The following is a 13813-nucleotide window of genomic DNA, read 5'->3' on the forward strand; positions in this document are numbered from 1 at the left end:
TTCAGTTGTATTCTTATTTTTTACCCTTTTGGATGCATGCATAGTGTTGCATACCTATTTTCATGTTTACGCAAAAATTATAAGATATAGTATTTTTACATTGTTTTATGATGTTCCCATTGGGAACTTCGTATTGATTATGCTATATCGCGGCTTTATACAGCGTACTGCAGCAGGCCAAGCAAAACTAAATTTCGTGAAGCAACAAATGCATCTTACAGATAGGTTTCTGTCGTAACAGTGAATCTAGGTCATTTGGTTGTTGTTTGGGTGGCAGCTGACTTTGGTGACCTTTTGGTATTTTGCTGCCATCCTTGTTGTGCGAATTATTTGTGTTTATTGTGTTTTTGTATATATTTTCTTTTTTTTTCTTTCTTTTTTGCCAACAAAACAAAAAATAAACTGAACTGAACTGGTTGTATGTTGTGTGTATTAGCAGTGGTTTGAACTATGTGGAAGTTTTATTGGAAATATTCAAAGATAGAACTTTATTTTAAATCTAAGAAATAAACAACTTTTAGCTAATATGCTGAATATGTCAACACAATTTCTGACAACTCTCGAAGCAGTTGATGTGCTTGGTGGCATTGGTGAAATAAGAAAATAAGAATGACGTTAGAGATGAAGAGAATGACCACGAAGATTTGCTAGAAACTCATGTTGTACAAGAAATTACAGGAGAAGTTGAAGTATTTCATTGTAGTTTGGAAGACAATCAAGATCGCTTCAAACCAAGCAACACAAGAAAACAGAAACGAAACAAAGTTGTCAAAATACTATGGGAAGCCACAAGCAGACATAACTCAGCAACAACACTACATTTAACAATATAAAAAAAAATAAGTAAACGTTTTCAGCTAGTTATACATCCCTTTTCAAGCCTATATAAAAAATGTTTTTTTTTAAAGAAATACTAAAGATTTATACAGTATCACAGCAAAATTATGGCCAAATCTAAACATTTGAGAAAAATTTGAGAAACTACTTAAACCAGCTCACGCAAAATGATAACTGAAAAATTATGCAGCACAACGGGTCATAGCATCTTTTCACATATAAACTAGGTGGGCAATTGCCCACCTAGTCCCTTTGCTTGCCCCCCTAGCCCTTTCTTTGCCCACCTAGTTTGAAACTAGGTGGGCAATTTTTAAGACCTAATTTTTGTTTAGGTTAGACCCAAGTTAAAGAATGAACAGCTAAATGGAAAGCTTCAGCATACATTTAGAACTTATCAGCCTACCTTTGACTTTACTTATAATATCCTTAATGTTCCATTCAAGCAGATTAATTATTATCAATTGGTGTTGTGAGTATCTCATATTTTGTGTGAGATTCTAAATGTCTGAATTACCGAAGTTTGTTTCCTGATTTTCATTAAAATAAAATACCATCAGCTCTTTAGAATCATCTAATTCTGCAAAGATTCAACTCATTGTACTATCTTAGCAGTTGTGTTTCATATACTGTATTATCATCGTTGTTTCTTTTATGGCTATTATCATAGTTGTTTCTTTTTACTTTAGTACAAGAGACCTCTGCAACTAAATGTCGCTAGATTAAATTTTATTAGATTACACAGGCCAACAAAAAATATAAAAAATTTTGTGCCTGCAATGTGATTTGGGGTATATTGAGGCTGCTGATTTCAAAAATCACAGATTTTACCCATTACATCAAGTTTTTGAGATTTTTGCATGACATTTTTTTTCATAATTTTGGCTTTTTGGCCGAATTTTCTCTTACTGTTACCGTTTTATAAAGATTTTATGAGGCAATAGTGTTTGAAAATTTGTCATAATCATGGAAATGATTTTATTTTGTAACATTTGGAGATGTATGATGACACCATGACCATTGGGGTGACCGACCTATTTTCAGAAGGTACACTAGTCAGAAGACCCCCTAGCTAGATAGTCTACTGGTCAAAAAAGTCACATAGACCATCTGGCTAGTGGACTATCTGTCTATAGTAGACCATCCAACTTATGTATCTTCTGAGAACTGTCCATGATGATGGCGTATGAGCGATGTTTCCAGGCTAGATTGGAGGGCAGGAAATCTTCAGCCACTCAGCAGTCTCGTCGTCCAGGATTCTCAGACCATGCGCACCGTGTGGAGGCCGGTGGATTAGGCAGTGGTGGATGACATGGTCTGCGCTCTGTTCCGTGGCACCACACTCGCATTCTGATGAAGGAGCCAGGCCCCACTTGTGCATGTCCGAACGAAAGCGGCCGACGCCAGTTCGCAGGCGGTTAAGCCTGACCCACGCAAGCCTTGCGAGGGACATCCCTGGTGGACGGGGATCGGCGTCGGGTATGAAGTCACGGAGCGTGGAGGTGTGATTTTGCCATTCCGTGTTCCACATGTGGTTCGTCCAGTGTGCCGCACTTAAATCAAGTTCTTCTGCGTTCTTAAGGAGTTGTTGTGCGGCAGGCACAAAGGGGCGTCTTGATTTCAACCGCTGCTTTATAGGTGGTGGTCTCTTGAGTGTTGCATGGAGGAGATGGTCGGGGTCCAAAGCGCGGCGAGCGAGAGAAATCGTGGCTCCTTTACGGCGTAGCTCAGCGGGTTGGATGCCTGCTAGGATGGGTAGACAGTCCGTTGGAGTGGGACGCAGGCATCCAGTCACAGTACGCAGTGCGTCGTTGATGGCGGTATCAATCTGGTGGGTGTGAGAACTACGACACCAGACCGGCGCGCAGTACTCAGCGGTGGAATGAACAAGGGCTAGGGTAGCTGTACGAAGAGTTTTAGCACCAGCTCCCCAGCCGGAACCCGCCAATCGCCTCAAAAGTGCGACGCGTGTAGATAGTTTTTTACGCAGTGACTTCAAGTGCCGGCGGTACGTGAGTGACCTGTCCAGGGTTATGCCGAGGTATGTAGGTTCGGCACAGTAGGGCAGGCGTTCCCCATCAATCTTGATGTTTATCTCACGCTGTGCCTCCCGGTTGTTAAGGTGGAAGGCCGCCGACACTGTCTTTGACTTGCTGAGCTGTAGCTTCCATTTCTGGAGGTACGCTGATAGTGTTTGCATGTCTTGGCTGAGGTTCCTCTCCACTGACTGCCAGTTTCCTGCTGAGTGCAGGAGTGCCAGGTCGTCTGCGTAAGCATATTTCCTGGAGATGGTGGGGGGCAAGTCGTAGGTGTATATGTTGAACAGGAGAGGAGCCAAGACTGAGCCCTGTGGGACGCCGTTTTTAAGTCGGCGTAGTCTGCTTCGACGACCGCTACCGGTTGTGAGGGTAAAACTGCGGTTTTGCACAAGTTCCATCATCATATGGACCATGTGTCTGTCAGGGAGCAGACGGAGTAACTTGCAGGTAAGGCCGCTATGCCATTCGGTGTCATAGGCAGCCGTGAGATCAACAAACACGGCGCCAGCCTTCTTCTTAGCCGAGAAGCTGTCCTCAATGTCTTGGGTCATAAGTGTGACCTGATCTACGGTTGATCGTCCGTGTCGGAAACCAGCTTGTTCACGGGGGAGCTGCGGATCTATTATTGGTTCGACACGAGCGTAGATGAGTCTCTCGAGGATCTTGAAGGGGATGCAGAGCAGTGAGATTGGACGGTAACTCTTCGGGTCCCCTGGGGGCTTCTTCGGCTTAGGGACTGCAACCACAAGGGCTCTTCTCCAGATTCTGGGAATTCTCAGGTGGCGCAAACAGCAGGAAAGGAAGTCTTTTAACCAGGACTTTAAGGAGGCAGCAGCATGGAGTATCAACTCCGGGCATAGGTGGTCAGGGCCCGGGGCTTTACCTGGCTTTATGTGCTGGAGGGCGGCGGAAAATTCTTCCGGGGTGAACTCACCCGAGATGTTGTCCCCGTCTGGGGTTGTTACCCTCCAGAGGTCCGTCATTTCTTGCAAGACGGATCTATCGGATTCACGGTCTCTCGATTTGTATTTCCCGTTCTCCACAAGTTGTGAGGCGATGGAATTTGCTGAAACGGGACATTGTTGACGAGAGGCACGTGATCTGCCAGTTAGATTGTTCAGTGTACTCCATGCTATGCGGCTGGAGTGCGTGAAGTCGATTGATTCAACGGCTTCTGTCCAGCGCTCCTTCCTCTTTGAGTCCAGCCTTGCCAGCAGAGCTGTGGCTGAGCTGTTGGTGTCATTGCCCTGAGGGGCGTGGAGGAAGTCGGAGTAGAGGCTTTCGCACTCCTTGTCCCAGCACGGTATGTAGGTCTTTCGTCGGCCGCGGGAGATGGATTGTTTTGCCGCTGATGTTATTGCATCACAAAAGTCCTGGTAGGCTTCTTCCACGTTGTTGGTGTGAGGGGATGGGAGATACTGTGTGGCTTCATTGGTGAGGAGGCTGTAGTACTCCCAGTTAGCCATTCTGAAGTTCCATCGATTAACAGGCTTGCTCGGGACAGGCATTATGAGCGTTGGAGCCGTGATAATCGAGGGTCGATGTTGGGACCTGGGGAACTTCTCTAGCACACGTCTGTCCGGTTGGCAATTATCGGGGTCATCACTTGCGAAAGCCAGATCGGGGTTTGTACCAGTGTTCCAGCGTCCGGAGAAGAAGCTCGCTGCACCCTTGGGATCGTGCAGTAGGGTGAGGTTGTTATTGGCTGACCATGAGGCCAGGCTTTCTCCGTCGGTGTTGGTGGTGTTGTAGCCCCAGTCGACGTGGTGGCAATTAAAATCGCCAGCATAGAGGCTGGGTTGGGGGAACACTGGGATGGCTGTTGGTGTTAAGCGTGAGGGTGGTGGCTTATAGACATTGATGATGTGATAGCCTGATATGTCTATGCATAACCACTCTATCTCCGACTGGGCACTGGACTGGTCTATTGGCGTCCAGCTCAGTTGCTCATGGACAAACGTGGCGAGGCCGTGTTTCCTGCTGATGGTTGCGCCTGCGAGTGTGAAGTTGGGTAATACCAACTTATCCACAGATGTGCAGTGGGTCTCCTGGAGGAGAATAACGAGGGCCTGATGTTTTGTGGCCAGATACTCGATGATGCTGAGCTTGCTGGCAGTAATGCCCTCGGTGTTCAGCTGCAGTACGGTGGGTCGTCGGTACTTTTCGACAGAGGAGCTGCCGCGCCCTGAGAAGGGCGTTTCCCTATCCACCCTGGGCTGAACCTGGGCCTGGTTTGCTCGAGTGTGACAAGCTTCGTTTCGCATATCTTTTCTCAAAGATATGGTACTGACGGGAGGGACCACGAGAAGGTGCTTGTTCTTCCCCCCCTCCAGAACTTCCCCCCCTCCAGAACCTTCCCCCCCAGAACTGTCCATAAACACCCCTTACAGGCAGGGTTACATTCACGTTGTCAGTACCACTCCACTTTTGATATATAACATCGGTTTTATCTTTTTTGCTGAACGTGGAGATTTAAGCTTATGTGAAACTTGTCTATAACTCATTCTTTTTTGAATTTTCATGTATTCAGATTTTTTCATATTATCAAGGTGTTAATTCTGTTTGTGGTGTGAATAAGTAGCAGGATGGCATCTTCAAGGATAAAATGACCCTGATGTTTTTGTTACATATGTGGCAGTTATAGGCTACTGTTCCTAACCAAAGGCAAACCATAACAAATTTTGTGAAACAAGCATATCTTGCATACTTCAAAATTCGCCTGGGTGATCAGGACAAATCATGGGCTCCACATACTGCATGTAAAGCTTGTGTGGAAAACCTAAGACGATAAATCAATGGAAATCCTAAATCAACTCACAACATTCACGAAAATCATGCAAGCGAAAGTTTGTCCCAGAGTAACATTTCCCAAAACTGCATGTAAATTTTCTTTTTTCTGTAGAACTGAACCTATTTTTAAGTGTCTATTCTATTCAATTTCTACAAATTTATTTTTCTTTGCTGGCGCAAACATATAGCGAATGACATTACAAACACACAACTGTAGCACCAACAAAAGGACAAGATGGCAAAATCAAAAGGTTTAAAATATGCATTGGAGATTTGCACAGCCACCAAACCTACTTCTTAACACGAAAAAAATAACAATGTAGCCTACTCTTGTAAGAAAAAGAACGTTGAACGTTAAGGGTTAGCAGATAAACTTTAAGGAATTGGGTTCAAGTTACCAGACGTCAATAAAATAAAAAAAAATAAAACAGGTCTTGAAATACCTCAATGTTTTCATTAATATTATATTTGTATGTCTTGTGTAGACTTTATCGTGATGAATTTAGACTTTATTGCAGACCTTGTTGACGAAAAAGGGTTCAAATTCCATGAAACGCCATAGTCTACCAATACAGATCAGGAGTCGATTTTACCAAAAAAGCATACAGATATCATGAAATCCTGATGTGATACAAAAAATCTGATGTGATTTTTGAATTCAGCACCCAAAATATACCCTAGGGCCTAGAATGACATTTACTATGCTGACACAAAAAGTGTGTTGGCTTGTGTTATTATTTATAAAATATTGTGGGCAGGGATGAATGTAGGAATCAATTATGGGTCTCAAATGTTTAGTCTAGGTATAATATGCCTTTTTACCCACAATTTGCCTGAGAAATCTACATATTTAAGCTTGCATAGTTTACGCTCAGGAAAAAATGCCCTTTTTCCCATCATTTACGCGCGAAAAGTGCCCTTTTTAACATAACTCTCGCGCTAAAAGTGCCCTTTTTTTAAATTTTCCCACCTAGTCCCAATTTGTGAAAAGATGCTATGCAACGGGTCAAGTATTTGAGAGGCAAGATGGACAGAAGAACAACACGAGATAGTGACACAAACAAAGCAAATGCTAGAAGCACAAGATGTGATAATTCAATCAAAAACTGTTAAAAGATAGAAAGTTCCACTAGCAAATAGTTGCCTGTTGAGTGTTGAGCTCTGGGTTGAAAGATTTGATGATCAATGCCTCGTGAATCTTGGTGTCGAACTCGGACAAACACTTACGAACAATTTCGAAGGACTCCAATGAAGGTTTATTGTTTTAACACGATTTGCAGTTTCTAATAATATTTATGAGTTTCCTCATTACTAAAATCTTCATGCTCGTTGGATAGGGGGACAGGGAGTCAACAACACGAGTTGAGCGCGATAGGATATTTGAGCGTAATATTTGAACTTTTTTATTGTTTCATTGACATTATGGCATTCTGTTATTGCATTTCTTGCCTTACCGGTACGTATATTTTTATTTTTCAGACAAATCTCACGCTTGAATAATTAAATCGGTATAATTTTAACTGGCGGCTAATCTAATTTTTAGTAGGTTACAATTTACAATCTTTTTATAGTGCTAGTTAGTATGATCTGTATGCCTGTATGGTCAAAGAGCTGCATCAACAACGGATAAGAGTTTAAGATATGTCTATTGTCTATTCGCAAAATTTACAGAAATTTTTATTATCATGCACTTACTTCTTTCTGGCGTAAAGTAAAAGCAAATCACTTCAACAGTACGATAATGGAATCTTAACGTAACTCATACGAAATGATAGACTGACCAAACACCCAGTGCAACAAGAATTTGTCGACAATAGATTGCTTAAATATAGCCTACAGTACATTGCATAGGCAATTAGGCATAGTCTACGTTGCTCACTAAACCAATATTCTGTAGTTTACGAATTTCCTAACAAACGTACCGTAACGTCGAGTTGATTTACTGAACAATCTTGCAGTTCGGATCATGAATACTGTATACTATAAATACAAACCTACATTTTGTAACTGTTCCTCACTCCTCAGCTTAGTTACGTTTCTCTGTGGAGTAAAGTTTAGTTACCAGCATGGTTCTGTTTAACGTAGCTTCATGCATTTTTTCTCATCCCATCCCCCATGAAATTGTTCTGCATAAGTCACTAACTCAAAAAATTGTTTTTTTTTTCAAGGTATATAGCATATGCCTACATAGTCCTACTGATGAAGTAAATGACGATACTTCATTTTGTGACGATGTAGCAGAGACTGTAGGCTAATTTCAATAATTTGTCTTTCAAAGCCCTTCTTCTTTCGTGTGAGACAGGATTGTTCAGATTTCAGGGCAGGTGTTTGGAAAGCCATGCGAGGGTATACTTTTGTCCGGTTTTGCTATGCCATGCATATCATTTGGTGCCTTGTAAATGGGGCATTCAAGAACGCCACTCACGCAGGCGGATGAGGGAGCGACCCCACTTGTACTTATTGGAATAGAAACGGTCTACTGTTTGGTTGTATTCAAAGCCCGCTTATGAATTTCAATAAAATCAAGAAGCCTAGGCCGCACTGCGCACATGTTTTCATTTTTGTCTGTTATGAGTCTTTTTTTGTTGTTCATATCGTATGAGTTTGCACATGAACCAATTTAGAAAGGTGAAAATGGTTAGGTTTTATTTCAAATGGGTTTATTGGATAGTAGGTAGGTAAAATTTTTAATTTTACAAACAATAGGTTGCAAAAAGGTAAATTTTCATGTCAAGTTATATCTTTGTGCTTGTGGGGTGCTCTTCCTATCAAATCAGTCACCCTATGCTACTGCACTTTACAGTACAATAACAACGTCCATGACTCTTAAGAGTTCCCTATTCTAAGAAGCTTTTCTGCCACACTCCGATGATATGCCACGTTGCCACACCATAGAAAGTTTCACATCGAGTAGGCTAGTAGTAGACTTAGCGAAAATCTCTTTTTCAAATTTTCTACCCAGATCTTCTTCCACTCGCCTTGCAATTCAGCTTACGTAACGATAAAAAGGAAATACTGCTTTGCATTATCTACTGTATAATGTACAGCTTGACTGCATGTTAAACACATCATGAAATGCGTTGCTGTCGCCATCATGAAGTAATGTAACTCTCATTTCTAATTCTTTTCTGCCACTGTTCTTTTCCCCATCAAAGACATAAAGAAATGTCTACAAACAGTCGCCAATTTGGGAGAGGAAGAGCACTTGATCACGTTCCTCCTAAACACAGAAAAAGAGAGAAACATGTAACTTTTCTCTGCTATTACCAAAATGTCTCGCTCTATCACATTTCTTTGACCCATATGACCAGCAGCATAGGACTCGCGTATTTTCGACAGTATACACAGCATATAGCCTAAGGGCTGTGAACTTTTGTGCTCATCAAAAACTGAGAAAATAATAAGCTACGCTTCAACAATCCAAAGTTAAACACATTGCTCACTCAACTAGCTAACAATACATTATATTCAACCTATCCCTGTGCTAATAACAATGAGGTGAAACGTTCCTTGTGTAGGTACAGTATGCTATGTGGAAAGATAACACCGCGAACAGATATCTGGAAAATTTCTAAACACTATGTGATACAATACAAGAATAGGCAAAACGTCGTCAAAAATAAGGCATTCAAATCCTTCAATGGCTACGAAACAGAAATGATTCGAAACTTACAGTCAATTTAATTTATACAGAAAACCTGCCCTGACGGCGAAAACCTGCAGTTCTTTCATTCGTGTAGATTACCTCACAACGGTTATCGAAAAAATGTGTCGTGGACTGCGTCAAATCTGTTTCTTGACATAAACTACTTTCATAAGAAAATAATAGTAAATTTTTTTCTAAAATAATTGATGCGGCCGCGTTATCATTCAAAGCTTGGTATTCGGCCCACCAATAAAATAGGTTGTAGGGGAAGGTGGGGCAGGACGGGACACTTAACTTTAATCGATGTTTTGCAGAATTCCTTTTTATCAATATCGGTAACTTTGGTATCATGTTATTTCTATTGCACACTACTACCAACCAGCAAGATACAAAGACTCAGTTAGTATCGCATGACCTTATAATTAACAAAAACAAAAAAAATTAATCTGTCCCATCTTGCCCCACACCTGGGGCAGGACGGGACGCGTATTGTTCATATGAGGAATCACCTGTAAAACCACAAATCTACTGGTAATACCTTGTAATTTCAAAAATGACTTGCATTTACAGAACACGTAATTACATCAGGGCAAAATGACAGACTACTTTTTTCCATAAAAATCACATACAAAATTGCCACGCCCATTATAAGCAGAACAGATGTCCCATCCTGCCCCAAGCAGCTCTGTCCCGTTTTTCCCCAATGACTGACATTTTGAAATTTTCTGTTTGTTTATTATATGCAACTCACATCTAAAAAGTCAGATACCCCAAAAAGCACTTTTATTACTGTATCTCCAGACCACGTATCATCTTCCAAATTTTTCTGAAATCATGCTAAAATGTGAAAAGTTTTGATAAGATTTCTTATAGCAACTAGCCTTTAATCAGTTATCTTGTTGCCACGACCACGTTTTTTCTCTGAACATCTCTTTTTTTTGCAAGTCATCGAGAATCATGGTGTTCTTTAACATCTAAATGGGTAGAGGACGCTAAAGCTAATACTTTTAAAAATATCCACGGTGTCCCGTCCTGCCCCACGTCCCATCTTGCCCCACCTTCCCCTAAGCCACATGCCTGCTTTAGACCCACGGATATTCGGCCAACCATAAATAAGAAAGTCACTCATGGAAGATTAAGTATTTGACAATACTCTTCACAACTGTGCGACTGCAAAAGCAAGAAAGGTCACCGTCTTAAAATTTTTATATGCTACAATGTTAGTGACTTGTCATTTGAACTTCAATCTTTGACTTTTTGTAAGCTACTGCTTTAAAGGATTTATTTCGCTACTAATGTTTTGTGAAAACAAATTGCCTGTTTGAATCCAATCAACAGTTCAGTATCTTTTCTTCCGGAAGAGTTGAATAAGATTAAAACCACGGAACGGAATTAAACTAGAATCAATTACCAAACCTGTGCGGTCATTCACATAATAGCTGGCAGCGGTGGAATAACTTGATAAACTACAGTATTTATTATACACCTTTATCAAGTTATTCCACCGCTGCCAGCTATTATGTGAATGACCGCACAGGTTTGGTAATTGATTCTAGTTTAATTCCGTTCCGTGGTTTTAATCTTATTCAACTGCTATAGATAGGGTTAAGTCTCATTGTCGCTATAGATAGGGTTAAGTCTCAACCTTAATTCACCAGTGGGCCTACTATTGCAAGAATAAAAACTTTTAAGACATACCTGTATTTTGCCTAACAGGGTGAGAATTAAACTTAGGGTATTAAACTACAGTATTTATTATACACCTTTAATACCCTAAGTTTAATTCTCACCCTGTTAGGCAAAATACAGGTATGTCTTAAAAGTTTTTATTCTTGCAATAGTAGGCCCACTGGTGAATTAAGGTTGAGACTTAACCCTATCTATAGCGACACGGGGCTTTATCAGGACGCTCCACTCTAGTAGTGAAAAGTTTCACAGAAGGAAATATGCTAGAAATGTGAAATTTCTTGACTTTTAGTTTTTATTCTTTGCAAATTTTTAAGACCTAAACTGGTCTTTTTTCTACCTTCCTGCCCTCCACAATAAGCATTTCGTCTCTGGTGGCTAGACATTTCCGTGCAATGCTAGTTATATATATCTTAATGTTAGTGCAATATAAATGTTAGTGCAATTACTTTGAAATGTAAAAACGCCCAAAAATGCCTTACATGTATGAGAAAGTGTAATTTTTTTGTTTAGTTTAGCATAACTCTATGTTATAATTCAAATATTTTAGTTTTGAAGCTTTTTCGGGAAATTAAAAGCAAAACCGACTTTCTGACGTTTTTTCATCTCAAACAATTTATTTCAATAAATTTGTTGAGTAAAAACTTAATTTCTATATGCACAATACACATAGCTGTTGTCTTGTAAAATATTTTGTCTCTGTGATTTTCATAGCTCCCGTTATTAACGATTAATTAGCACGGGGCTAAGGTAGTCCGTAACGTACTTTCGGCGTACCAAAACAGCTCGTATCAAGATAGGATTAATCTTGGCAGCTTTGCATACCTCCTTGCGGAGGCTTTGAATGACGCAAGCCCAGTCACCGAGTTTGGCATATCAAACTTTCAGATTGTTGAAATGATGTTTTCTGAGAATTATTCACGCTTTTCAACTCTGGTGTTACAGAAGAAGATTAGAGTTATCATATAAGAAACACATTACAATCAAAGCAATTAAAAAAATTTGGAAAGCAAGACAGATGGGCAAACGATTAGCAAAACAAACGATGAAAGTCGTGGATATAGTTTGAAAGAATCAGCAGGCCAACTACATAAATTGGTGGTTGGAGGTACAGTGAAAAAATGGAGTGCGAGGAAGAAGAAACACTGGAGGAGATGATGTACAACAGTGGCTGACTTGGTGACTTGTCAAGCATCCCAGAAGCAAAAAGAGTAGCGAAGGAACGTGACGTGTAGAAGTAAATGAGAGCCAACCATCGGATCGAAGCAGGCACATGATAATGATGAAGAAATTATTCGTGTTCTTTGATAAGTTGAGATTACTTCTAACAATTCACTAAGTTCGTAATTCACTTGCAACTTTTTCAACGCAATTTTTAAATTACAGTATAATGCTCTATAAAATATTTTATTGCATGATGAAACACTGGCTAGCAGTGTGATTATATATTATGACAACTTGAAAAATACTTGTTGAAAACAAAATCAATACGCATTTTTTTTTCTAAAAAAAACTGACTCTCTCATGAATCTAGGGAAGTTACTAAATGCAACCTTTAATAACGTCTTAACCACAATTTATAAGTTTTTAACTAATTGCAACTGCACCTCAGACAATCTAGCTACTGCTCACATACTCCCACTGTTTGATCAGCGATCAGCCATAAACTGCTGACATGTTCAAACTGCAAGTCGCCAATTCGTTCTATAGCTCTGTGTGACGACATCGTCCATAGTGTTGCGCTAAATCAATGCTGTTAAAAATTATATTTACTCCTCGTTATATTAACTCGTTATACTGACGAGAAAGTATTGAAGTAACACTCCAATACTTTGCAGTTTGTTTATTTAACTCATATCCACTTAGCGTAAGTTTAAACTGACGGCACAAGATACTAATGCAGATATGAGTCCAGTTTTTGTATTAATCTGATAATGAAGAATCTAGCAAATTGTTTGACCACTTAAATGATGAGGTCACATCACTGCACTAAACATTAAAACATTAACTGTAATGAAATGGCTATACTGTAATTTATAATAAAATTGATTTTTTTGCTACCGTCCATGGTTTAAACCATGGTTTAAACTGACACTAGCAGCAAGATGGCACAAGTAAAATACGATTTCTTTGTTGAGCATAAAAAAAGTATTAAACTTTTCTCTGTTTCATTGTGACCTCATGATGGGATGGTTAATTATTAATAACTAGCAAATATATTAAATTTTTTTCCATTGAAAGCTGGCAGAGAATTAATGCATTGCCAATGGCCAAGCCTAATTTCTTGTTTACTTTTCCAAGCAAAAAAGCTGGTTAACCCTAGCATGCATGCGTGTAAAAATTCACCCTCATGCATAATATAGGTCATTTTGACTCGTATTGAGGTTAGGCCTGTATATAATCTTTATTTTAAAGACTATTTTTGTTCAATATTGTTGCTGTAGTTCTTTCCTCATATCTGACGGTTCCGTTATCATTGCATGTTTCGTTATTATAGACAACAGCCTAATGCAGGGGTTCTTAACCATTTTACGATTTTGTATTATTTGGGCATCCCGTACTGTCAACGCGTATCACTTCTTTCACTAAGTTTTTTTTTAATCTTAGTTTATTCAAAAGAATAGTATAAGGTACATTAAAATAACAATAATACATCGCAACTAAATTTAATGAAATTTTTGTTTGTTTTTTACCATTTGGCCAATGCATGGTGCAAATTTGCAAACAGCGAGTCGAAAGTTAAATTCTGGGCCCACTTAGTAGGTTTTGATTTGATGTTCATCATGACTGAAAATTCCTGTTCGCATTCCAAGGTTGA

This window comes from Aplidium turbinatum, chromosome 2 (genome assembly GCF_918807975.1).
Source record: "Aplidium turbinatum chromosome 2, kaAplTurb1.1, whole genome shotgun sequence".
Taxonomy (NCBI): domain Eukaryota; kingdom Metazoa; phylum Chordata; class Ascidiacea; order Aplousobranchia; family Polyclinidae; genus Aplidium; species Aplidium turbinatum.